The following is a 24,112-nucleotide window of genomic DNA, read 5'->3' as shown; positions in this document are numbered from 1 at the left end:
TACATTTACTTTAAAAGTTTTATCGAAGATCTTCCTGAGTACATCCATGTCTTCTTCATTACTAATGTCATCCCAGATTTGACTTAAGAGCAATGCGAAGATCATTGCAATTTGTAAGTCTAACATCCGGTATGTTTACAGGTTTACAGGCAATGTGGAAATTTACCTCAAAAGTGATTTGCTGGTGATCATCTGTTCTAAACTTTTCTCTAACTTCAACCTTATGAATGAAATCTGCAACTCTATCTAGCCAGAACTAAATCAAATACGTGCCATTCACGAGTAGGTTTCTCAACTAGTTGTATTATGGCACTAACAGGCAACCTTGCATATAGCTCACGTCTGGTACTGCGTGAGAGAGATTCTCCAAAACTTCGAAGTGGTCTGCTACAATCTTGCACTGTCATCGACTCTTATTCGTTGTAAATGTATGGCAGTTGATCACAAACTCCGTCGTCTACCTCTGGTGTTTGTTCTGGGAGCCTGTAGACTAATACCACTGTTATTTTCTTACGAAACTTTTCAATAATTTCATTAAAGATGGAGTCGATTTTTTCAACATTTTTCAGTACAGGATGAAGAAGACCTTGAACGAAGAACAAGACATGGCAGCTTATTTCTTGTAACGCTCACATATAGGATGTATCCAGAAATGTTGTATTCCTCAATGAAATCACTAATATTGAGATAAGAAATACTAATCATATGATAATTTTCTTCCAGAGCAATGGTCTCTAACTCTGTAACAATGTTATATACACTCCGTGCATTAACATAAATATCTTTGCATATGACAGAGTTTTCGACTCTGGTATGTGCGAGTGTGTGTGAGTGTGTGTGTGTGTGTGTGTGTGTGTGTGTGTGTGTGTGTGTGTGTGTGTGTGTGTGTGTGTGTGTGAAGCTGTGGGAATAATGATCCCGTCTATTTGACCTTTGATCTTGATCTGTCGTACATTATTCGCTCTCTACCTTTTTTTTCACTTCCTCGTTCCTACACTCCTCCATATATCGTGTCATCTCTCCTCTATCTTGTGTCACGTTTTGCATATCTCTTGTAACCTCTCCTTTACTTTATGTCACCTCTCTTGCATCTCGTGTCATCTCTCCTCTATCTCCTGTCACCTTTCGTATACCTCTTGTAACTTCTCCACTTTAAGTCACATCTGTATCTTGTGTCATCTTTCCTATGCTCGTGTCACTTTTCATGTATCTCATGTCAGTTACATTTTCCTCTCGCCATCTTTCCTGTATCTATGTATCTCGTGGCATCTCTTTTGTATCTCCTGTCATCTCTCCTGTATCTCGTGTCACCTCCCCTTTACATGTTCGATAGGCAGGAGACATCTGGTTTTTTTTTTTAGAAAACTCGATAAACCGTTCCAGGTTGTTGTTAGCTGTGATTAATCATTCAGGTTTGGAGGAACACATCTGGTGATTTTTTCGTGGAAGCTGTGCGACGCTGAACCGTTCTTGTAAACATGACTCAGGAAGGCTGTGATAACGCATAATTTGTACCTCTCCAGGGACTCACTTCCAGTGTTCAGGAACCTGACCCAATCGGTAGGTTTACGGTGAACGCTGGTTTGGTATTCCCTATTTAGAGCCTGGATATCTACATCAACAAAGGGGAGCTTGTTTTCCACACCCAACACATGATAGAATCTCAGGATAAACGTCTCCTCCATAGCCTTCTGAAACAGGACTCTACATATACTTTTTATCCCCCCAGATAACCCAGCTCTCCACCTCCACCGAACTTACAAGGTACAAACACCTCAGGCAAACCTCCCAACCGTTGACCCAACGTGTTTAACGCCTACCAACCCTATTACTACGCATATTATCTTCGTCATATATATATATATATATATATATATATATATATATATATATATATATTTTTTTTTTTTTTTCATACCGTGTCACTGTCTCCCACGTTAGCGAGGTAGCGCAAGGAAGCAGACGAAAGAATGGCCCAACCCACCCACATAAACTTTTATATACATACACGTCCATACGCGCACATATACATACCTATACATTTCGACGTATACATATATATACACACAGACACATATACATATACACAAATGTACATAATTCATATTTGGTGCTTTTATTCATTCCCGTCGCCACCCCTCCACACATGAAATAACAACCCCCTCCCACAGCATGTGCGCGAGGTAGCACTAGGAAAAGACAACAAAGGCCCCATTCGTTCACACTCAGTCTCTAGCTGTCATGTAATAATGCACCGAAACCACAGCTCCCCTTCCACATCCAGGCCACACAAAACTTTACATGGTTTACCCCAGACGCTTCACATGCCCTAGTTCAATCCATTGATAGCACGTCGACCCCGGTATACCACATCGCTCCAATTCACTCTATTCCTTGCAAGCCTTTCACACTCCTGTATGTTCAAGCCCCGATCGCTCAAAATCTTTTTCACTCAATCTTTCCACCTCCAATGTGGTCTCCCACGTCTCCTCGTTTCCTCTACCTCTGACACATATATCTTCTTGGTCAATCTTTCCTCACTCATTCTCTCCATGTGACCAAACCATTTCAAAACACCCTCTTCTGCTCTCTCAACGACACTCTTTTTATTACCACACATCTCTTTTACTCTTTCATTACTTACTCGATCAAACCATCTCACACCACATATTGTCCTCACACATCTCATTTCCAACACATCCACTCTCCTCCGCACAACTCTATCTATAGCCAACGCCTCGCTATTCCTTCAAACATAGCCATTTTTGCTTTCCGAGATAATGTTCTCGACTTCCACACATTTTCAACGCTCCCAGAACTTTCGCCCTCTCCCCCACCCTTCCATGGTTCCATCCCCTGCCAAATCCATTCCAGATATCTAAAACTCTTCACTTCCTCCAGTTTTTCTCCATTCAAACTTATCTCCCAGCTGACTTGTCCCTCAACCCTACTGTAACTAATAACCTTGCTCTTGTTCACATTTACTCTCAGCTTTCTTCTTTCACACACTTTACCAAACTCAGTCACCAGCTCCTGCAGTTTCTCACACGAATCAGCCACCAGCGCTGTATCATCAGCGAACAACAACTGACCCATTTCCCAGGCTCTCTCATCCACAACAGACTGCATACTTGCCCCTCTCTCCAAAACTCTTGCATTCACCTCCCTAACAACCCCATCCATACACAAATTAAACAACCATGGAGACATTACGCACCCTTGCCGCAAACCGACATTCACTGAGAACCAGTCACTTTCCTCTCTTCCTACTCGTACACATGTCTTATATCCTTTCACTGCATCTGACAACTTGCCTCCCACACCATATATTCTTAATACCTTCCACAGAGCATCTCTATCAACTCTATCATATGCCTTCTCCAGATCCATATATGCTACATACAAATCCATTTGCTTTTCTAGGTATTTCTCACACACATTCTTAAAAGCAAACACCTGATCCATACATCCTCTACCACTTCTGAAACCACACTGCTCTTCCCCAATCTGATGCTCTCTACATGCCTTCACCCTCTCAATCAACACCCTCCCATATGATTTCCCAGGAATACTCAACAGACTTATACCTCTGTAATTTGAGCACTCACCTTTATCCCCTTTGCCTTTGTACAATGGCACTATGCAAGCATTCCGCCAATCCTCAGACACTTCACCATGAGTCATACTTACATCAAATATCCTTACCAACCCGTCAACAACACAGTCACCCCCTTTTTAAATAAATTCCACTGCAATACCACCCAACCTGCTGCCTTGCCGGCTTTCATCTTACGCAGAGCTTTTACTACCTCTTCTCTGTTTACCAAATCATTTTCCCTAACCCTCTCACTTTGCACACCACCTCGACCAAAACATCCTATATCTGCCACTCTATCATCTAACACATTCAACAGACCTTTAAAATACTCACTCCATCTCCTTCTCACATCACAAGTACTTGTTATCACCTCCCCATTAGCCCCCTTCACCGATGTTCCCATTTGTTCTCTTGACTTATGCACTTTACCTCCTTCCAAAACATATCTTTATTCTCCATAGACTTTAATGATACTCTCTCACCCCAACTCTCATTTGCCCTCTTTTTCACCTCTTGCACCTTTCTCTTAACCTTCTGCCTCTCTCTCTCTCTTATACATCTCTCAGTCATTTGCACTATTTCCCTGCAAATATCGTCCAAATGCCTCTCTCTTCTCTTTCACCAATAATCTTACTTTTTCATTCCACCACTCACTACCCTTTCAAATCTGCTCACCTCCCACGCTTCTCATGCCGTAAGCATCTTTTGCGCAAGCCATCACTGCTTCCCTAAATACATCACATTCCTCCCTCACTCCCCTTACGTCCTTTGCTCTCACCTTTTTCCATTCTACACTCAGTCTCTCCTGGTACTTCCTCCCACAAGTCTCCTTCCCAAGCTCACTTACTCTCACCACTCTCTTCACCCCAACAATCTCTCTTCTTTTCTGAAAACCTCTACAAATCTTCACCTTCACCTCCACAAGATAATGATCAGACATCCCTCCACCTCTCAGCACATTAACATCCAAAAGTCTCTCTTTCGCGCTTCTACCAATTAACACATAATGAAATAACGCTCTCTGGCCATCTCCCCTACTTACATACGTATACTTATGTATATCTCTCTTTTTAAACCAAGGTATTCCCAATCACTAGTCCTCTTCAGCACACATCCCATGTACAACCCCTGTACACCAATTATTCCCTCAACTGCCACATTCCTCTCCTTGCATTCAAATCACCCATCACTATAACCCGGTCTCGAGCATCAACACTACTAACACACTCACTCAGCTGCTCCCAAAACACTTGCCTCTCCTGATCTTTCTTCTCATGCCCGAGGTGCATATGCACCAATAATCACCCATCTCTCTCCATCCACTTTCAGTTTTACCCATATCACTCTAAAGTTTACTCTTACACTATCACATACTCCCACCACTCCTGTTTCAGAAGTAGTGCTACTCCTCTTGATCGTTCCTCTCACCAACCCCTGACTTTCCTCCCAAAACATTCCCAAACCTCCTTCCTCTTTACCCTTGAGCTTCGTTTCACTCAAAGCCAAAATATCCAGGTTCCTTTCCTCAAACATACTACCTATGTCTCCGTTGTTCTCATCTTAGTTACATCCACACACATTTAGACACTCCAATCTGAGCCTTCGAGGAGGGTGAGCACTTCCCGCGTGACTCCTTCTTCTGTTTCCTCGTTTAGAAAGTCAAAATACAAGTAGGGGAGGGTCTCTAGCCCCTGGTGCCGTCCCCTTTAGTCGCCTTCTACGACACGTGAGGAATGCGTGGGAAGTATTCTTTCTCCCCTAGCCCCATATATATATATATATATATATATATATATATATATATATATATATATATATATATATATATATATATATATATATATATATATTCTTTTTTTTTTATACTTTGTCGCTGTCTCCCGCGTTTGCGAGGTAGCGCAAGGAAACAGACGAAAGAAATGCCCCCCCCCCCCATACACATGTATATACATACGTCCACACACGCAAATATACATACCTACACAGCCTTCCACGGTTTACCCCAGACGCTTCACATGCCTTGATTCAATCCACCGACAGCACGTCAACCCCGGTATACCACATCGCTCCAATTCACTCTATTCCTTGCCCTCCTTTCACCCTCCTGCATGTTCAGGCCCCGATCACACAAAATCTTTTTCACTCCATCTTTCCACCTCCAATTTGGTCTCCCTCTTCTCCTTGCTCCCTCCACCTCCGACACATATATCCTCTTGGTCAATCTTTCCTCACTCATCCTCTCCACGTGCCCAAACCACTTCAAAACACCCTCTTCTGCTCTCTCAACCACGCTCTTTTTATTTCCACACATCTCTCTTACCCTTACGTTACTCACTCGATCAAACCACCTCACACCACACATTGTCCTCAAACATTTCATTTCCAACACATCCATCCTCCTGCGCACAACTCTATCCATAGCCCACGCCTCGCAACCATACAACATTGTTGGAACCACTATTCCTTCAAACATACCCATTTTTGCTTTCCGAGATAATGTTCTCGACTTCCACACATTCTTCAAGGCCCCCAGAATTTTCGCCCCCTCCCCCACCCTATGACTCACTTCCGCTTCCATGGTTCAGTCCACTCCCAGATATCTAAAACACTTCACTTCCTCCAAGTTTTCTCCATTCAGTTTACTTGCCCCTCAACTCTACTAAACCTAACAACCTTGCTCTTATTCACATTTACTCTCAATTTTCTCCTTTCACACACTTTTCCACACTCGGCCACGAACCTCTGCAGTTTCTCACACGAATCAGCCACTAGAGCTGTATCATAGGCGAACAACGACTGACTCACTTCCCAAGCCCTCTCATCCAAAACAGACTGCATATTCGTCCCTCTCTCCAAAACTCTTGCATTTACCTCCCTAACAACCGCATCCATAAACAAATTAAACAACCATGGGGACATCACACACCCTTTGCCGCAGACCGACATTCACTGGGAACCAATTACTCTCCTCTCTTCCTACTCGTACTCATGCCTTACATCCTTGGTAAAAACTTTCCACTGCTTCTGGCAACTTACCTTTCACAACACATACTCTTAAAACCCTCCACAAAGCATCTCTATCAACCCTATCATATGCCTTCTCCAAATCCATAAATGCTACACAAAAATCACTTTGATTTTTTCTATTTCTCATATATAATCTTCAAAGCAAACACCTGATCCATACATCCTCTACCACTTCTGAAACCACACTGCTCTTTCCCAATCTGATGCTCAGTACATGCCTTAACCCTCTCAGTCAATACCCTCCCACATAATTTCCCAGGAATATTCAACAGACTTACGCCTCTGTAGTTTGACTACTCACCTTTATCCCCTTTGCCTTTATACAATGGCACTATGCAAGCATTCCGCCAATCCTCAGGCAGTTCACTATGGTTCATACATACAGTGAATATCCTCACCAACCAATCAACAACACAGTCACCCCTTTTTTAATAAATACCACAGCAATACCATCCAAACCCGCTACCTTGCCAGATTTCATCTTCCGCAAAGCTTTCACTACCGCTTCTCTCTTCACCAAACCATTCTCCTGACCCTCTCACTTTGCACACCACCTCGACCAAAACACCCTATATCTGCCACTCTATCATCAAACACATTCAACAAACCTTCAAAATACTCACTCCATCTCCTCACATCACCACTACTTGTTATCACCTCCCCATTTGCGCCCTTCACTGAAGTTCCCATTTCCTCCCTTGTCTTACGCACTGTATTTACCTCCTTCCAGAACATCTTTTTATTCTCCCTAAAATTTAATGATACTCTCTCACCCCAACTCTCATTTGCCCTTTTTTCACCTCTTGCACCTTTCTCTTGACTTCCTGTCTCTTTGTTTTATACGTCTCCCACTCAACTGCATTTTTTCCCTGCAAAATCGTCCAAATGCCTCTCTCTTCTCTTTCACTAATACTCTTACTTCTTCATCCCACCACTCACTACCCTTTCTAATCAACCCACCTCCCACTCTTCTCATGCCACAAGCATCTTTTGCGCAATCCATCACTGATTCCCTAAATACATCCCATTCCTCCCCCACTCCCCTTACTTCCATTGTTCTCACCTTTTTCCATTCTGTACTCAGTCTCTCCTGGTACTTCCTCACACAAGTCTCCTTCCCAAGCTCACTTACTCTCACCACCCTCTTCACCCCAACATTCACTCTTTTTTTCTGAAAACTCATACAAATCTTCACCTTACCCTCCACAAGATAATGATCAGACATCCCTCCAGTTGAACCTCTCAGCACAAAACATCCAAAAGTCTCTCTTTCGCGCGCCTGTCAATTAACACGTAAGCCAATAACGCTCTCTGGCCATCTCTCCTACTTACATAAGTATACTTATGTATATCTCGCTTTTTAAACCAGGTATTCCCAATCATCAGTCCTTTTTCAGCACATAAATCTACAAGCTCTTCACCATTTCCATTTACAACACTGAACACCCCATGTATACCAATTATTCCCTCAACTGCCACATTACTCACCTTTGCATTCAAATCACCCATCACTATAACCCGGTCTCGTGCATCAAAACCACTAACACACTCATTCAGCTACTCCCAAAACACTTGCCTCTCATGATCTTTCTTCTCATTGTCTTACGCACGTTATTTACCTCCTTCCAAAACATCTTTTTATTCTCCCTAAAATTTAGTGATACTCTCTCACCCCAACTCTCATTTGTCCTCTTTTTCAACTCTTGCACCTTTCTCTTGACCTCTTGCTGCTTTCTTTTATATACCTCCCAGTCATTTACACCAATTCCCTCCAAATATCGTCCAAACGCCTCTCTTTTCTCTTTCACTAGCAACCTTACTTCTTCATCCCACCATTCACTACTCTTTCTAATCTGTTCACCTCCCACATTTCTCATGCCACAGCATTTTTTCCGCAAGCCATCACTGCTTCCCAAAATAAATCCCATTCCTCCCCCACTCCCCCAACGCCATGCTCTCACCTTTTTCCATTCTGCACTCAGTCTTTCCTGGTACTTCCTCACACAGGTCTCCCTTCCAAGCTCACATACTCTCACCACTCTCTGCTCCCCAACATTCTCTCTTCTTTTCTGAAAACCTCTACAAATCTTCACCATCGCTTACACACCATAGTGATCAGACATCCCTCCAGCTGCCCTTCTCAGCACATTAGCATTCAAAAATGTATCTTCTACACGTCTTTCAATCAACACGTAACCCAATAATGGCCTTTGACCATCTCTCCTACTCACATATGTATACTTATGTATATCTCTCTTATCAAACCAGGTATTCCCAAGCACCGGTCTTTTTCAGCACACAAATGAACAAGCTCTTCACCAATTCCATTTACAACACTGATCACCCTATGCACACTAATTATACCCTCAACTGCCATATTACTCACCTTCGCATTTAAATCACCCATCACTTTAACCCAGTCTTGTGTATCAAAACTGCCAATACACTTACTCAGCTACTCCCAAAACACTTGCCTCTCACGATCATTCTCCTCATGACCAAGTGCATAGGCACCAATAGTCATCCATCTCTCTCCCTCCACTTTCAGTTTTACCCACAAAAATCTAGAATTTACTTCCTTACACTCTATCACATACTCTCACAACTCCTGCTTCAGGAGCATTGCTAGTCCTTCATTAGTTCTTCCTCTCGCCATCCCCTGACTTTATTCCCGAGACTTTCCCAAACCACTCTTCCCATTTACCCTTGAGCTTCGTTTCACTCAGAACCAGAACATCCAGGTTCCTTTCCTCAAATATGCTACCTATCTCTCCATTCTTCTCATCTTGGTTACATCCACACATATTCAGGAACCTACTTAGTCGCCGTTTCCCGCGTCAGCGAGGTAGCGCCAGGGAAACAGACTTAAGAATTGCCCATCCACACATATACACATATATATACATAAACGCCCATACACGCATATATACATATATATACATATCAATACATACATATGTATACATGCACATACACAGATATATACATATATACACATGTACATATTCATACTTGCTTGCCTTCATCCATTTCTGGTGCTACCCTGCCCCACATGAAGCAGCGTCGTTACCCCCTGCTTCAGCGAGGTAGCGCTAGGAAAAGACAATAAAGGAGACATTTGTTCACACTCAGTCTCTAAGTGTCATATGTAATGTACCGAAACCACAACTCCATATCCACATCCAGGCCCCACAACACTTTACATAGTTTACCCCAGACGCTTCACATGCCCTGATTCAGTCCACTGAGAGCACGTCGAACACGGTATACCACATCTTTCAAATTCACTCTATTCCTTGCATGCCTCTCACCCTCCTGTATGTTCAAGCTCCGATCGCTCAAAATCTTTTTCACTCCATCCTTCCACCTCCAATTTGGTCTCCCGCTTCTCCTTGTTCCCTCCACCTCTGACACATATATCCTCTTTGTCAACCTTTCCTCACTCATTCTCTCAAAATGTCTAAACCATTTCAACACACCCTATTCTGCTCTCTCAGCCACACTCTTTTTATTACCAAACATCTCTCATACCCTTTCATTACTTACTCGATCAAACCACCCCACACCACATATTGTCCTCAAACATTTCATTTCTAACACATCCACCCTCCTCCGCACAACCCTATCTATAGCCCATGCCTCGCAACCATATACCGTTGTTGGAACCACTATTCCTTCAAACATACCCATTTTTGCTCTCCGAGATAACGTTCTCTCATTTCACAAGTTCTTCATGTGGTGTACCCTGAGGTCTTGGGTTTTCAGTACAGTCGTAGTAAGCGTATCATTACTTATCGTTTGATATGAACATATTATGGAAGCTCCTAAGTTCACAGGGTATATGCTGTTCCCTGGCAACACAAACCACCTTAACCATGATAGTTCGTAGTGGAGTGTGGCATGAAGTAACGAGCAACACAAACCACCTTGACCATGATAGTTCGTAGTGGAGTGTGGCATGAAGTAACGAACAACACAAACCACCTTGACCATGATAGTTCGTAGTGGAGTGTGGCATGAAGTAACGTAAGAATTGGTTCGACCACAGGCGACGCGGACGTGACGCGTCTGTGTCACGGAAAGCAACACTTACGTTATTGTCGTCCATCTGTCACATCAAGGATCTTCACGGTCCACCGTCACGCCAGATGTGTCGGCAAACTGGCGTCTCAGGTCGTAAGGATCCCACACTGACGCTGTTTGACGCAAGTATAAATAATCAATGAAGGAGAGGCATCGCGAGATGGCCACGCACCTCGCTGTGCCTTGGCCTCTCGTTCACTTCCTTCCTCACACTAACCGGAAAACCGGACCGGTTAAGGTTGTCCAGGTTTCCTTTGTTGGCGGGGCGGCCACGACGTGTCCCAAATGTAACCAGATGTCACCAACACCAGCCGACTTGATGGCTATGACACTCTTCCTCTCTTATAGGTGAACGTAATAATTAAGGTTCCTCTCATGTAGGGTGAACGAAAGAGTTAAGATTCCTCTTATATAAGGTAAAGGTAATAGTTAAGGTTCCTCTCATGTAGGATGAACGTAACAGTTAAGGTTCCTCTCATGTAGGGTAACCATAACAGTTAAGGTTCCTCTCATGTAGGGTAACCATAACAGTTAAGGTTCCTCTCATGTAGGGTAACCATAACAGTTAAGGTTCCTCTCATGTAGGATGAACGTAACTGTTACGGTTCCCCTCATGTAGGGTGAACTTACCAGGGAAGGTTCCTCTCATATAGGGTGAACGAAAAAGTTAAGGTTCCTCTCATATAGGGTGAAGGTAATAGTTAAGGTTCCTCCCATGTAAGGTGAAGGTAATAGTTAAGGTTCCTCCCATGTAAGGTGAAGGTAATAGTTAAGGTTCCTCCCATGTAAGGTGAAGGTAATAGTTAAGGTTCCTCCCATGTAAGGTGAAGGTAATAGTTAAGGTTCCTCCCATGTAAGGTGAACGCAATAGTTAAGGTTCTCTCATATAGGGTGAACGTAAGGTGATAAGGTTCCTTTCATGTAGAATGCACATAAGGGTTAGGATATCTATTATGTAAACTTCTCCATCAGCTTTCCGATACTACGAACGTGTATACCATTAGCCTGATTGGCTGGAGTTCTGTATATACGAACTTATAAACTGTTTTTGGTACAGAATGGAGGTATTGGCTATTATTCCTATAATACACACACACACACACACACACACACACACACACACACACACACACACACACACACACACACACACACACACACACATACCGAAACTTTAACAGACGCACGCGCACAGCAGTTCAATGTCCAGGCCGACATAATATGAAGAATCTTTCACTGGATCTAATTTTACCGAAAAGTAGAGCGGAAAGGAAGGGTAACAACGGAGGGAAAGAGTACTACTGCAGGTGGATATTACTGTGAACATCACTCCCTCAGGACGCTCGGCGCTCTTTGTAAATGGCTCGTCAGAAGGTCTCGAGACAGACCACAACACACCTGTGGTTGTTGTTGTGCTTATGAGACATAGAAAGTTTGATGGCAGCCCAGAGCATCTACACGGGTTCCAGAATGGGTTACATACATGGCTCATGAAACTCAGCTCGTCTAGTTCAAGGTGATAGGGTGGAACACAGTGAAATAGGAGCAGGTTCTAACTGAAGGAGCAAACTGTAGGAAGTTAGAGGTAGCCGGTTGAGCTACAGGGATGCGAGACTGGCCATGGACATGCTCACTGTGAGAGACACTTGAATGAGGGCACAAGACTGCAGCTTTAAAATACCTAAATCGATTTAACAAAGTCGATATTGAGCAGTTGGTTGATACAGTGAAGAACTGATCAACTGCAGGACGCAACAGAGAGCTAAGCAACGGAAGATACAGAAAAGACATGAAAAAATTCTTCTGTAGTATCAGAAAAATAGAGGAACGGTTCAGGCAGCTGATGTTATGATGAAAACAGAGGACATGAGAGAAACCAGAATATTGTTAAACAGAAGAGAAATGAGGAATAACGATTGCAAACCTCCGTCCCCAAATTCACAATTACATTAGGTAATAACAAACACAAACCAAAGAAACACAAACACACATCTGTACATAAGCGTTCGCATTTGAGGATTTACAGAGTTTATATACTACAAAAAACCACTATATATATATATATATATATATATATATATATATATATATATATATATATATATATATATATATATATCTGCCACTCTATCATCAAACACATTCAACAAACCTTCAAAATACTCACTCCATCTCCTTCTCACATCACCACTACTTGTTATCACCTCCCCATTTGCGCCCTTCACTGAAGTTCCCATTTCCTCCCTTGTCTTACGCACTTTATTTACCTCCTTCCAGAACATCTTTTTATTCTCCCTAAAATTTAATGATACTCTCTCACCCCAACTCTCATTTGCCCTTTTTTTCACCTCTTGCACCTTTCTCTTGACCTCCTGTCTCTTTCTTTTATACATCTCCCACTCAATTGCATTTTTTCCCTGCAAAAATCGTCCAAATGCCTCTCTCTTCTCTTTCACTAATACTCTTACTTCTTCATCCCACCACTCACTACCCTTTCTAATCAACCCACCTCCCACTCTTCTCATGCCACAAGCATCTTTTGCGCAATCCATCACTGATTCCCTAAATACATCCCATTCCTCCCCCACTCCACTTACTTCCATTGTTCTCACCTTTTTCCATTCTGTACTCAGTCTCTCCAGGTACTTCCTCACACAAGTCTCCTTCCCAAGCTCACTTACTCTCACCACCCTCTTCACCCCAACATTCATTTATTTATTTATTTATTTATTTATTTATTTATTTATCTATCTATCTTATTAATTTTGCTTTGTCGCTGTCTCCCGCGTTAGCGAGGTAGCGCAAGGAAACAGACAAAAGAATGGCCAAACCCACCCACATACACATGTATATACATACACGTCCACACACGCAAATATACATACCTATACATCTCAACGTATACATATATATACACACACAGACATATACATATATACACATGTACTTAATTCATACTGTCTGCCTTTATTCATTACCATCGCCACCCCGCCACACATGAAATAAAAACCCTCTTCCCCTCATGTGTGCGGGGTAGCGCTAGGAAAAGACAACAAAGGCCACATTCGTTCACACTCGTCTCTAGCTGTCATGTAATATATATATATATATATATATATATATATATATATATATATATATATATATATATAGATATATATATATCTTTTTTTTTTCAAACTATTCACCATTTCCCGCGTTAGCAAGGTAGCGTTAAGAACAGAGGACTGGACCTTTGAGGGAATATCCTCACCTGGGGATAGGGGAGAAAGAATACTTCCCACGTATTCCCTGCGTGTCGTAGAAGGCGACTTAAAGGGGAGGGAGCGGGGAGCTGGAAATCCTCCCCTCTCGTTTTTTTTCTATTTTCCAAAAGAAGGAACAGATATATATATATATATATATATATATATATATATATATATATATATATATATATATATATATATATATATATATATATATATATATGTTATTTTCAACATGTAATTTTGCTACACATGCATCACTACATGTTTCACGGAGACAATCTGCCTCATCAGGTGCAAACTATTCATAAAATGTTCACTCCCAACACCACCACAAAAACTTCCCTTCTTGTACCATTCTCGACCACAAACTGACCTGACCGTTAAAGGGAAAGTAGGGGGTATCTTGTGGTTAAGGGGGGTTGTGTGTGTGTGTGTGTGTGTGTGTGTGTGTGTGTGTGTGTGTGTGTGTGTGTGTGTGTGTGTGTGTGTGTGTGTGTGTGTTGAGGGGGGATTTATCCAGGGTAACGAGATGTGTGTTCAACTGTCTTTCTTATGTTATCGCTTTTGATAAATCTTTCATAATGATTTGCTTGATTATAGGATGTGCTTTAAAGTTACCTGGGGACAATTAAAGTTCTTAGTACTCGCAATTAAGACATATTCAATGACGTTACGGGTGGCATCATCAGATGAAGGGTACAATGTGACTGGATGGTTAAGATCTACAGAGTGATCGTTTTCATGACAGTTTTTACCGATTGCAATTTTTTTTTGTGGTCATCCCTACGTAATGAATGACTGTGCCAATAGCATCTCTCATCTACTGTTTAACCGGTCCGGCAAATCTATACGGGGTAAACATTCAGAAATTTGGGAACGCTTATGTCGTCCAATGTAAGGCATCGAACGAGACTAACGAGGGAGATAACAGTGAATAACACCAAAATCATTACTCGTTGCAGTGATCGGAGAAGACTGCAGATATTAGAAGTTATTCGCATTAGAGAGAAAGCCCCTGCCATCAACATCCAGACAAACATGACCACCGCCATATAGCTCTTTGATGGCTAGCCAATAGAACTCGGAGAACACGCCATTAACCAGCAACAAACTACCGAGTCCGCCATTTCAGGACTGAGGGAACATGTCACTAGCCCAGCCGGTCCTGGGTGACGGAAGTCAGAGAGAATCAGACGAGCCCAACCTGACCTCAGCGGTAAAACCGGACAATAACGGTCTCTTTTGGCCCAACTTAGTGTATTTGGTGATGGGCTGTCTATATTCCTATCTCGTTTAAGATAGCAAATCTGTGTTACCTCTGCTGTAAGTTTTTCTATGTTTCTGTATCCATATTTTGTATTTAGCTTGTAGCTCATGTTATCCCTTATGACACTGTTTATTTGTAACGCTTACAGCGTTTTCCCTCTCTTTCATTTTCTATATACTCTAAATTTTTCCAAATTTATTTCTTATATACACGTTGTTTGCGTTTTACATTTCATATCCTAGATTTGTGACGCGGTTTTTTTTTTTTTTGTAGATTCCTTATGATGCCTCTGTGAAAGCGAAAGCTTCACTGAAATAGAATGGATAACATTGGACAATTGGTGTTTGAGCATCCATCCAATGGTAGAATGGTACTGAGAAAATTAGGCAACGCATGTGCATTACAGATAACCTGCTCACAGCTTAGATTATTCATCATTACATGACCGAACAGTACAGCAACGACGGCTTACTCATGACCTCCGGAGGAAGTTGATAGGGGAGCAAAATACGTTTGAAAGAAAGGCAGTTAGAAAGACTTAAAAAGAAAAATTGAAGGAAGCTTTTGCGAAATATAATAATGTTGAAATTTACGTACAGAGGAGACCCTTCCACTCCTCAACCTTAAAAACGGTTTTACTAATCTCTCAAGGGAACAATTGTATGAGGAATAGAGAGAATGATTAAATCTTGAAATCAATTGTCACTTAACCCGAAAATATGAACATCTTAACAAGACGGCGGAACTTTCAGTCCTTTATGATGATTTGTAAAAATTACAGAGACGGGAAAACCATGATAAACCTGACTTGCATGAACAGTTACAGGTGAAGAGTACCAAAAGTAGGCTCCCGAGAGCTGGCTTCTCGTGTGCCCCCACCACTAGGTAAGAAATTGGGCAAGCTGCTGCGTCACATGATTACTGTGTCTATCGGCAACTCAAGGATGGGCAGTTTTGATAACTATTTCTTTCCCTACACGTCAAAGCTTTGGAACTCTTTTCCTTCTCATGTCTTTCTCAATAACTATGACCTGACACATTAAAAAACAGGGTTTTTTTCCCTTCCTCCAAAATTCGTAAATACTTGTCTTTTCTTTCATCCTGTCACTATTCTCTCTAGATTCCAATTAAGGCCCGGCCTTGATGTGGACTTTTGTCTATGCTTGACCTTCATCATGAAGAAACTGTTTGATAACGAGAGGATCGTTGCCAGACGTGCAGATAAGTCAAACATTTACATCATCCTTGACTGTAGTGACTACTTAGAAAAAAGTGAGACCATACTGCAAGATTCTACAAAATTTCAACAGATTTAAAAAGCGCCTCAACTCATTGATAACTGCTACAAACGTTGTAAATGATGATATCAACTTCAATCTTCTAAAAGATGACTTCGAATCAGAATATTTCTTCGGTAACTTCAAAACGCACGAGCCAAGTAATCCTGTAAGGCCGATCATCTCTCAGATCCCCTCACCTACCTACTGGTTAGCCAAGAAGCTACACCAACTGATCTCACAATACATCCCTACAACTTACTCCCTACAATCGAGTGAAGAGTTTTTCGACATCCTTAGGAATAATGAACCACATGGCATCCCAGCTTCCCTGAATGTAGAGCCTTTCTTCACAAATGTACCAGTGGAGAGAACAATAGACATCATCCTGGATTATGTTTACCAACATCATGTCTCACCTTCCCTGAAGATGCACAGAAATATGTAAAGAGAAATGTAATGTGCCTGCACCATGGAAGCACCTTTCAGATGTCCGCAAGGCAAGCAAAACCGGCAGGTGAATGGAATAGCCAGAGGGTCACCCCTGGTGGTTTTCTTTGCGCAGGCAGTTATGTCCCATGTCGAAACTGCGACCTAAGAATATGACACCTCAGATTTACTGCAGATATATAGACGACATCTTTATCTGCTTCGATAACTTAAACTCGCTGGAAAACCTTGGTAACCTACTACAAGAAACCTCAAGCTTAAGATTTACAGTAGAGTTGAATGATAATGGAAGGATCCCTTTCTTGAATGTAATGATTAGTGCCATAACAGAATCATTCATCACCGACATCTACAGAAAACCCACCTACAAAGGTGAGTGAATCAATGGAATAGATGAATGCACTCAAAACTACAAGAGGAGTGTCATTCCTGCAAACGCGAGGAGAACAATTAATTTTTACTCAACCAGGCAACTCAGACACCAAGAACTTCGACGTGTTGGACAAAGGTTAATTAACAATAGAAATTCAGTACTTAACTTGAAACCATTGTGAACAACATGCTAAAACAGCATCTCGTGGCAAACGCTCAACCTCAATGTGACCGCATACAAACTTGCTACAGGAACACACTTACGAACACATATCGAAAGGACGAGAAGGTCGTGTTTGCTTTGAAGAATGTATGTGAGAAATACTTAGAAAAACAAATGGATTTTGTATGTAGCATTCATGGATCTGGAGAAGGCATATGATAGAGTTGATAGAGATGCTCTGTGGAAGGTATTAAAAATACATGGTGTGGGAGGCAAGTTGCTAGAAGCAGTGAAAAGTTTTTATCAAGGATGTAAGGCATGTGTACGTGTAGGAAGAGAGGAAAGTGATTGGTTCTCAGTGAAAGTCGGTTTGCGGCAGGGGTGCGTGATGTCTCCATAGTTGTTTAATTTGTTTATGGATGGGGGTGTTAGGGAGGTGAATGCAAGAGTATTTGAGAGGGGGACATGTATGCAGTCTGTTGTGGATGAGAGGGCTTGGGAAGTGAGTGAGCTGTAGTTCGCTGATGATACATCGCTGGTGGCGGGTAATATATATATATATATATATATATATATATATATATATATATATATATATATATATATATATATATATATATATATATATATATATATATATATATATATATATATTATCCCTGGGGATAGGGGATTAAGAATACTTCCCACGTATTCCCTGCGTGTCGTAGAAGGCGACTAAAAGGGGAGGGAGCGGGGGGCTGAATATCCTCCCCTCTCGTTTTTTTTTTTTTAATTTTCCAAGGGAAGGAACAGAGGGGGCCAGGTGAGGATATTCCAAAAAAGGCCCAGTCCTCTGTTCTTGGCGCTACCTCGCTAACGCGGGAAATGGCGAATGGTTTGAAAGAAAGAAAGAAAGATATATATATATATATATATTATATATATATATATATATATATATATATATATATATATATATATATATATATATATATATATATATATATATATGAGTTTGGTAAAGTGTGTGAAAGAAGAAAGTTAAGAGTAAATGTGAATAAGAGCAAGGTTATTAGGTACAGTAAGGTTGAGGGTCAAGTCAATTGGGAGGTAAGTTTGAATGGAGAAAAACTGGAGGAAGTAAAGTGTTTTAGATATCTGGGAGTGGATCTGGCAGCGGATGGAACCATGGAAGCGGAAGTGGATCATAGGGTGGGGGAGGGGGCGAAAATTCTGGGAGCCTTGAAGAATGTGTGGAAGTCGAGAACATTATCTCGGAAAGCAAAAATGGGTATGTTTGAAGGAATAGTGGTTCCAACAATGTTGTATGGTTGCGAGGCGTGGGCTATGGATAGAGTTGTGCGCAGGAGGATGGATGTGTTGGAAATGAGATGTTTGAGGACAATGTGCGGTGTGAGGTGGTTTGATCGAGTAGTAACGTAAGGGTAAGAAAATTGTGGAAAAAGACGTGGTTGAGAGAGAAGGTGTTTTGAAATGTTTGGGCACATGGAGAAATGAGAGGAAAGATTGACCAAGAGATATAGTTCGGGTGAGGGAAGAGGAGAGGAGACAAATGGAGGGAAAGTGGGTGAAAAAATTTGTGGATCGGGGCCTGACATGCAGGAGGGTGAAAGGAGGCAAGGATAGGTGAATTGATCGATTGGTTACGGGTTGACGGCTGAAGGATTGAATCAGGCATGTGAAGCTCTGGGGTAAACATGGAAAGCTTAGGTTGTTATTTGCGTGTGTGGACGTATGTATATAATGTGTATGGGATGGGTTGGGCCACTTCTTGTCTCTTCTTGCGCTACTCGCAAACGGGGACAGCGAAAAAAATGTGTATCTTTATATATTATATATATTAATTTATATAATATATATATTATGAGTTTGGTAAGTGTGTGAAAGAGAAAGTAAGAGTAAGTGAATAAGAGCAAGGTATTAGTACGTAGGGTGAGGGTCAGTCATGGAGGTAATTTGAATGGAGAGAACTGAGGAGTGGGTTTAGATATCTGGGATGGATCTGGCAGGGATGAACATGGAACGGAAGATCATAGGGTGGGGGAAAGGGCGAACTGGGGCTTGAGTGGTGGAATCGAGTTGGAATGGGTTGTTTGAAGGATAGTGGTTCAACAGGATGGTGCGAGGCTGGCTATGGATAGAGTGTGCGCAGGGGATTGTGCTGGAATAGATGTTGAGAAAGTGGTGGGGGTTTAGAGTAGAAGTAAGGGTAAGAGAAATGTGTGGAAATAAAAAGAGCGTGGTTGAGAGAGCAGAAGAGGGTGTTTTGAAATGGTTTGGGCACATGGAGAGAATGAGTGAGGAAAGATTGACCAAGAGGATATATGTGTCGGAGGTGGAGGGAACGAGGAGAAGAGGGAGACCAAATTGGAGGTGGAAAGATGGAGTGAAAAAGATTTTGTGTGATCGGGGCCTGAACATGCAGGAGGGTGAAAGGAGGGCAAGGAATAGAGTGAATTGGATCGATGTGGTATACCGGGGTTGACGTGCTGTCAATGGATTGAATCAGGGCATGTGAAGCGTCTGGGGTAAACCATGGAAAGCTGTGTAGGTATGTATATTTGCGTGTGTGGACGTATGTATATACATGTGTATGGGGATGGGTTGGGCCACTTCTTTCGTCTCTTTCCTTGCGCTACCTCGCAAACGCGGGAGACAGCGAAAAAAAAAATATGTGTATCTATATATATATATATATATATATATATATATATATATATATATATATATATATATATATATATATGGTGACTGAGTTTGGTAAAGTGTGTGAAAGAAGAAAGTTAAGAGTAAATGTGAATAAGAGCAAGGTTATTAGGTACAGTAGGGTTGAGGGTCAAGTCAATTGGGAGGTAAGTTTGAATGGAGAGAAACTGGAGGAAGTAGAGTGTTTTAGATATCTGGGAGTGGATCTGGCAGCGGATGGAACCATGGAAGCGGAAGTGGATCATAGGGTGGGGGAAAGGGCGAAAATTCTGGGGGCCTTGAAGAATGTGTGGAAGTCGAGAACATTATCTCGGAAAGCAAAAATGGGTATGTTTGAAGGAATAGTGGTTCCAACAATGTTGTATGGTTGCGAGGCGTGGGCTATGGATAGAGTTGTGCGCAGGAGGATGGATGTGCTGGAATGAGATGTTTGAGGACAATGTGTGGTGTGAGGTGGTTTGATCGAGTGAGTAACGTAAGGGTAAGAGAGATGTGTGGAAATAAAAAGAGCGTGGTTGAGAGAGCAGAAGAGGGTGTTTTGAAGTGGTTTGGGCACATGGAGAGAATGAGTGAGGAAAGATTGACCAAGAGGATATATGTGTCGGAGGTGGAGGGAACGAGGAGAAGAGGGAGACCAAATTGGAGGTGGAAAGATGGAGTGAAAAAGATTTTGTGTGATCGGGGCCTGAACATGCAGGAGGGTGAAAGGAGGGCAAGGAATAGAGTGAATTGGATCGATGTGGTATACCGGGGTTGACGTGCTGTCAGTGGATTGAATCAAGGCATGTGAAGCGTCTGGGGTAAACCATGGAAAGCTGTGTAGGTATGTATATTTGCGTGTGTGGACGTATGTATATACATGTGTATGGGGGGGGGGGGGGGGCATTTCTTTCGTCTGTTTCCTTGCGCTACCTCGCAAACGCGGGAGACAGCGACAAAGTATGATAAAGATAAATATATATATATATATATATATATATATATATATATATATATATATATATATATATATATATATATAAAATCTATTTATTTTGCTTTGTCGCTGCTTCCCGCATTAGCGAGGTAGCGCAAGGAAACAGACGAAAGAATGGCCCAACACACCCACATACACATGTATATACATACACGTCCACACGCGCAAATATACATACCTATACATCTCAACGAACACATATATATACACACACAGACCTATACATATATATACATGTACATAATTCATACTGTCTGCCTTTATTCACTCCCATCGCAACCCCGCCACACATGAAATAAAAAACCCCTCCCCCTCATGTGTCCGAGGTAGCGCTAGGAAAACACAACAAAGGCCACATTCGTTCACACTCAGCTCTAGCTGTCATGTAATAATGCACCGAAACCACAGCTCCCTTTCCACATCCAGGCCCCACACAACTTTCCATGGTTTACCCCAGACACTTCACATGCCCTGGTTCAATCCAGTGACAGCATGTCGACCCCGGTATACCACATCGTTCCAATTCACTCTTTTCCTTGCACGCCTTTCACCCTCCTGCATGTTCAGGCCCCGATCACTCCAAATCTTTTTCACTCCATCTTTCCACCTCCAATTTGGTCTCCCACTTCTCCTCGTTCCCTCCACCTTTGACACATATATCCTCTTGGTAAATCTTTCCTCACTCATTCTCTCCATGTGACCAAACCATTTCAAAACACCCTCTTCTGCTCTCTCAACCACACTCTTTTTACCACCACACATCTCTCTTACCCTTTCATTACTTACTCGATGAAACCACCTCACACCACATATTGTCCCCAAACATCTCATTTCCAGCACATCCACCCACCTCCGCACAACTCAATCTATAGTCCCCGCCTCGCAACCATATATCATTGTTGGAACCACTATTCCTTCAAACAGACCCATTTTTGCTTTCCAACATAACGTTCTCGACTTCCACACATTCTTCACCGCTCCCAGAACTTTCGCCTCCTCCCCCACCCTATGATTTACTTCCGCTTCCATGGTTTCATCCGCTGCCAAATCCACTTCCTGATATCCATAACATATATATATATATATATATATATATATATATATATATATATATATATATATATATATATATATATATATATATATATATATATACATATATATATATATATATATATATGAAGGTGAAATCGCACTTCAGTAGGCGTTCATGCAATTTCATCTAACATGTTATTTTTCTATACATGTGGCACGATATGTTTCGTGGAGACAATCCACCTCATCAGGTGCCAGTACTTAACAAAGTTATCTAAATCCCAATATCACACTTAGTTCCCGCCAAGCAACACTAGTCTATCTGTAGGTGTCTGTGTCAATATGTTACTGTAGATATTACATCATACAGATACTCACTACCAATCCAAGAATAGTATAATCAATATCGTCAGTTAATTGGAACAAATGAACACATTCCCCCATGATGATAACCCGGATTATATTTCGTACATCTTGGTACATGGTTGGGTGAGTTGGGGGTTGCAGAAATTTGGCTTCCGTTCGTGTGTGGAGCGAATTACAGGGTGTAGTCCTCGATGGTTGCGTGCTGGGCTACCCTACTGATAATTTGGGGAGCAATTACCTTTGTTTTAAAGACCAGTTGTTGCAGTGCTCTGAAGCTTGTTCATTAAACTTCCTTAACCACAGTTAGAACTTGGCTGGCTCCATGGATGGGATGGATTGCTGGAACTTAGCTGGCTCCAGGGGAAGGGATAGAGTGCTGTAACGTAGTTGGATCCAGGAGTAGGATGGGGTGATGGAATCTAGTTGGATCCAAAATGTGATGGAATGCTGGCACTTGACTGGCTTCAGAATTGGGAGGGGGTGTTAGAACTTGACTGGTTCCAGTGGTGGGAGGGGGTGTTAGAACTTGACTGGTTCCAGGGGTGGGATGGGGTGCTAAATCAGATTGGTTCTTAGGGTGGGATAGGGTGCTGAAACTTGGCTGGCTCCAGAGGTAGGATGGGAGTGCAGAAATTTGGTTGAATCCAGATGTGGGAAAGGGTGCTGGAACTTGGTTGGCTCTATGTGCGGGATAGGGTGCTATATCGTAGTTGGTTTCAGGTGTAGGTTGGGGTGATGGAATTTGGTTTGTTCCGGAGATGAGATGGGATGCTGGAACTTGATTGGCTTCAGAATTGGACTAGGTTCTGAAATTTGAATGCTTCTAAAAGGGGATGGGATAGGATGCTGGAACTTGCTTAGCCTCAGGAGTGGACTTTGATTGGATCCAGAGGTGAGACAGGAGGCTGGAACTTGCTTGGCTTCCGGGATAGGATGAGGTTTTGGAACTTGGTTGGCTCCAGAGATGAAATAGGGTGCTGAGTTTAATTGGCTCTAGGGGTGGGATGGAATGCTAGAATTTGGTTGGCTCCAAGATTTGAACAGGGTGCTGGATCTTGAATAGCTCCTTAGACTGGATGGGATCCTGGAACTTCAATGGCTCCAGGAATGGATTGGGATGCAAGAACTTGGTTAGCTCCAGGATTGGGGCAGGAAGCTGGAACATGATTGACTACAGAGGTGGGATTGGGGTTCTGGATCTTGGTTGGTCAGGAGTGTAATGGGGCGCATGAACTTAATTGTTTCCAGGCGTTGGAGGAGGTAACAGAAGTTATTTTTGTTCCAAGGATGGGTTGGGGTGTTAGATCGTTGATGGCTCTATAGGAGGAGTCGGGTGTTAGAACTTGGTTGACTCCAGGGTTAGGTTAGAGTGCTGGAACGAGGTTGGCTCTAGGGTTTGGATGAGGTGCTGGGACTTGGGTAGGTCCAGAGATGGGTTGAGATACTGGAACTTGGTTTGTCTTATGAGGGAGGGATCGGGGGCGGAACATACGGGAGGGTGAAAGGCGTGCACAGGATGGAGTGAACTGGAACGACGT

This window comes from Panulirus ornatus, chromosome 15 (genome assembly GCF_036320965.1).
Source record: "Panulirus ornatus isolate Po-2019 chromosome 15, ASM3632096v1, whole genome shotgun sequence".
Classification (NCBI taxonomy): domain Eukaryota; kingdom Metazoa; phylum Arthropoda; class Malacostraca; order Decapoda; family Palinuridae; genus Panulirus; species Panulirus ornatus.
This window is presented reverse-complemented; position numbering follows the sequence as displayed.